The 4,778-nt window shown below is 59.0% G+C and overlaps 1 long non-coding RNA gene across 2 annotated transcripts in view; it reads right to left on the reverse strand.

The window, feature by feature from the left end:
- Positions 1 to 655: 655 nt before the first annotated feature.
- The window catches only part of LOC105539257, a 12,414-nt gene continuing 8,291 nt past the window's right edge, over positions 656 to 4,778 (reverse strand). Inside the window, exons 1-2 of one of the 2 annotated variants that reach the window (XR_001006022.1) lie at positions 1,284 to 1,711; positions 656 to 959 (exon numbers count right to left, since the gene is read on the reverse strand). This is a non-coding gene — a long non-coding RNA (uncharacterized LOC105539257). Of the gene's footprint in view, positions 960 to 1,283; positions 1,712 to 4,778 lie in introns of those variants that run through there. The other variant, XR_001006023.1, reaches the window with a different exon arrangement.

The raw sequence follows: 4,778 nt of genomic DNA on the forward strand, positions 1-4,778 counted from the left end.
TGAGAAGGGGGAAAGGCCAGAGCAAGCCAAGGGTCACTGGCTCTGGCACTGGCCAGAACCACTGGGTAGCCTGGAGAGTTCTTTGTGCAGGGAAGAGAGGCCCAATCTGTGCTCAGAGCTTCCATGGATCATCAGCTCCGCCCCCCAATGATGCCCTCTACATCCCCTCAGCAGACAGATTTTGAACACCCACAATTAGCCAGGCACTGTCCCCCCGACCCTGGGGAGACATCAGTGACCTGGACTAGCCATCAGTGACCCAGGCTGGCAAAACCTCCCTCTCTATGCAACTTCCTGGGATTCCCCTCCCACAGCCACATCTCCAAAAAGCCGGCCTCTGACTTGGAGCCCTGTCCCTAGCCTTCCGCAGCCTTACCTGCACGTGGCGTGGCAGGAACTGGGGCCAGAGGATGGAGGCAAGGTTGCCCAGGCACACACGAGGAACCTTCTGCAGGGTCTGATCTGTGACTTTCCAGAGTCTTCAAGCCACATTGTACCATTCTCCAGGGAGAAAACAAAATGGTGTTCCAGTTCAAAGGTATCCACATACACATAGAACCCCCCACTTACCCTGCCCACCCGGTAGCTTTTTCCTGGGTCTAGATGAGTCCACTTTCAACCCCGGCCCCCAACCAAATATGACACACCCAATAGATAGATTTCCTCCATGTATTTCCCTGTTGTTGTGTTTACAAAAACATTATTGGTTGCACTATTCCTTCACATCCTACGCCCTCCTTTTGTTAGAAGGAGGGCAGGCACTTTGGGGGCCTGGGCGCTCAAGGAAGGCCTCGCGGGGGCAGGAGAGGCCTTAGGGTGTGCAGGGGAGAACCTGCCTCTCTGCCATCTTCCACCTTAAAGTTTAGTCCTCGGCTCTGACCTGGTGGCTTTCTCTTGCCTTCTTATAGGAAGTTTTTCCAGCCTCAGATGCGGCAGAGAGGGGAGGGCAGCCTGGAGTCCTGTGAGGAAGCAGAAAGACACATTAGTGGAGATCCTGGGGCCGAGAAGAACTAGCATTGCTCAGGGGAGGAAAACTGCCTCTGCCGGCGCCTGCGGTCTCCCACGAATCTGAGGGTCCCTCAGGCTCTAACGGTAGTTTGTGCTCCCGGGTTCTAGCGCCCTTGGGTCTCCTTCGCTGGTCCCCCGCCCTGCACCCACCCCGGGGCATCAGGAGCACGCTTCCCCACCGTCCAGGTTCTAGAGGAACGAGGCCATTTGGGCAGGTGCGGGCAGGGGACAGGGTGTGGAGAGCGGGAGTGCAAGCAGGTCCTTAAGTCACGCGCCTTGTCTCAGGGTGGGGACTGGAAGTTTATGAGCTGCTTGCAATCCTGCAGCTTGAAGATCTGGCCTGACGTTTTAACTGGTTTGCTTTAGGGCGCGCAGTCTCTCTGACCTGCATTGTTGTGAGTTCACCCTAAAGGATATGACTTCAGAAACGATTAAAACAGAAGATGATGCTGTGAAATCCACTCGACTTGATATCTGGGCCTCTTTTGGTGAATTTAAACTCACAACATTAAAGCTACACTTGAGAGAAAACGGGAAAATGTCCAAATCTCAGGTCATTCGAGTCAGACATCCTTGCTCAGAACCCCAAGGAAGGCTTTTAAAGTTGCAGAACGCAGCAGAAGGAGGAGAGCAGGGATCCCCCGAGGCCCCACTTGCGAAAGACCCCCCTCCCCGGGTCCCTCCTCCTCTTCCTACCCCTATCAACGTTGGAGGGGGTCTGGACTTTGAAACTTGTCACGGGGAAAAGAATCTTCGCCGGGAAGGCTGTTAATGAATTCAGACTGCATAGTTCTCAAAATCTGATGTTTTGCAATGATGACATTAGCGTGGCGGCCGAGGGTCCGAGCCCAGAAAGTCTGCGCAGCTGCTCGGCGCTTTGAGCGCCCGGGACAATGGGCGCAGTGTTCGGGCCTCGGCCTCTCCAGGCCATTTGCATACCCCGTTCTGCCTGAGTGACCAGCGGATCTGCGGCAGGGAGCAGCATTGTCCACGGATCACTTCAAGATGACCGAGGTGACAAGAGCCAGGTGAGCGATGGGGCGGGACCTTCCCCAGGTCACGAGAAGAAAACGTGGGGAGAGCCTTGGCTAGAGCCTGGTTTGTTGATTCTCGAGGTGGGATTTACTTATTTGCTCCTAAAACCCTCATCAGATGTTGTAGGGGAAATTCGAGATTTAAAGATTTTTAACAAGAATTTACAAAGCCTCATTTTGGGAGTAATTTGGGGTCGTCCTTTATCTGAAAAATCCAGTGATCTTACGGCATTTTATTTCATTGTATTCTTTCACTCTTCCAAGTTTAAGAGTTCCACTGCCAAAGGAAAGCAGTTTCATTCTCTATAGCCAAAAGCTGTCACCAGTTGAGTCTGAATTTGTTATTTTCCAGAAACACCATTTTGAAAAGTTGCCACTGAGGCCCCTTGGCCGGCAAATCCGAGCTGCAGAGCGCCTGAAGCCCGGACGTTAAACCTCCAATCACCAGCCAGGGCAGCTCCGGCTGGGACAGCGCGGGCGCGCCGGCCCCTCCACCGCCTCCAAACGGAGCGCGCTTGACGCCCCTGTTTTGACTTCAGCTCAGAAAGACAAGTCTTTGTAATGCAAGTTCCTCTTCCCTGGAGAGTTGACGCACCACCTGCCACCATCTCTACCCCTAGCCCTGGGGCAGCCTGCAGAACTGGGACTCTTCTCTTGCGAATTTCAATCTTGGGGCGTGTAACTGTTGCCAATAATTTTCAGAGACCTGGATCCTTAAGGAGGGAGTCCTGGGGGAGGGACCTGAGGTGGGAACGGGTGGGTGGGACAAAGGGCGAAGCCAGAAAAACCTAGACGACGGGAGGGAGGCGAGGGCCTGAGGGCAACGTTTCTCCCAAATGAAACACGCTGCGTTCTGGCACCGACGGCTCCTCCTGCGCCTGGACCCCCAGGCCCCGCCGCGATGCCCCCAGGGCCTCCCGAGGCCTCGCTCCACCCAGGCTGCGGACCCACAGGCCCTCCTCCCCTCACCCCTCCTCCTCCCTCCGCCTCCAGCATCCCCGCACCACCCACTCGAGCAAAAAGCAAGTCAAACAAGTCCTGGGGAAGGCGCCCTACAGCCCTCGCCCGCGGGCAGCAACAACTGGGCACACCGCGTCTCGGGCGGTAGCGGAGCTGGCCAGCACCGGCCCCGCCAGAGCCCGGGAGGCGTCTCCAGGTCCCCACCCGCGTTCGCTGCGGATTGCAGCGACGCTCATCTCGGGAATATAACGATTAATCCAACCGCAGGTTTCCAGATAAGTGATTGTGATGGAGACTGTTGGCGAGAAAATAGACAATTATCCGCTGTTAGCTTTACATAAAGATCGCATTAACTCAAATTAGTTATCAGACAAAAGAGCGTCGGCGCGCGCGCCCTGCCCGCCCGCGCCCTGCCCGCGGGGACCCCGGGCACAACCAGGCCCAGGGCACGGCAGGCAGGGCCGAGGCCTCGGCAGGGCGCGAAGAGAGGGGCATGCACGAGGGGGCTCCAAGCTCCGGCCCCGCGGGGACTGCGTGTTGCGCCCTCCTAGACGCAGCGCGGGGCTCCGGACCCGGACAGGGTGGCCTTCCCGGGCCCGGAGCTGCAGCTCCTGGTCGAGCCCTCCCCGCCCCCCAGCGCTCCCCTCTGCTGCGCTCGCGCTCCAGGCTGCGCCCCTCCCGCCCCCGCGTCCCGCTGCAGCAGTCACTCTTCCCCCGAGCGCTCGGCGAGGCGCTGCCCTTTTCTTTCTGGCGCCCGCAGCCGCAAGTTTCCGGTCCCTGAGCGCGAGGAGACGTAGTTAATGACTTGGGGAGGGAACTGCCCCTCTACCCCGCCGCGCAATCAAACTCGCAGCAAAAGCGTTCTCGGCCAAGCGAACGCTCTTAGACAACGGCCCCGTGCCCTGCCGTCCCCACTCCACGCGTGCGGTCACTGCCCCTCCCGGGGTCGCTCTCTGCGGGGCCGCGCTGCCACGCGGGCAGGGGAAGGGACCAATGGGAAAGGTGGGCTGGGGGGAAAGGGCGCAGAGCGACCCCGGAGCTGGGTGTTCGTGGCCTGGGGACACCGGCTGAGACTCGGCCGTGCGGCCTGGACGCCGAGCAGAAGTTTCGCACTGTCCACGCGCCGCGTGGCCTCCTGGCGTGCTCTTTCTCCCGTGTCCCCACTAGGGTTGCCACCGTCCCGCCGGAACACAGATTTGCGCAAACGCACAGCCCAGTGCCCTGAGCCCCGGCCTGGCCGCAGCGCCCAGCGGGGTTCCCCCCTGTCGCCCGCGCGCGCTGGCGGCGGTGCTCCCGCCCGGGCTAGCCTTGCTGGGCCCCCAGGGTCCCCGGGCCCCGCTGAATAGGGCGGATAATGACCCCCGGTTCCCAAGGCAGGCTTTCTGCTGCCTGGTGAGCCTTGGATTTGTGTGGTCCAAGCCTTTCCCAGCTTGTCCCATTCTGTCACCGGGATAAGGGGCTCCCTCGGCTCGTTTGCACCTGCGTCGCTTTTGGCTCCTTCAGGAATGCGCTGAAGCTTGTAATCAGCTTTGTGAAGCCATTGAGTGCACGGCTGAGTGAAACTTCCAAAGCTCGAGGAAAACGGGCCGGCTGAATGGGAGCCAGCATGGGGCTTCTCTCCAAGCCTCCGCGCTGCCAAATTCCAGCAGAGCCCCTCACAATCGCTCCGCGCGGGCTTGACTGCTTTCCCCACACTGAGAAAAGTAAGAAAAGAAAAGCAAAAATACCAGTCACCGAGGTTAGCCGCTTGTTCCCAGATTAATGGCAAACGGCCCC

The sequence above is a fragment of the Mandrillus leucophaeus genome, unplaced genomic scaffold (assembly GCF_000951045.1).
Source record: "Mandrillus leucophaeus isolate KB7577 unplaced genomic scaffold, Mleu.le_1.0 Scaffold201, whole genome shotgun sequence".
Lineage (NCBI taxonomy): Eukaryota > Metazoa > Chordata > Mammalia > Primates > Cercopithecidae > Mandrillus > Mandrillus leucophaeus.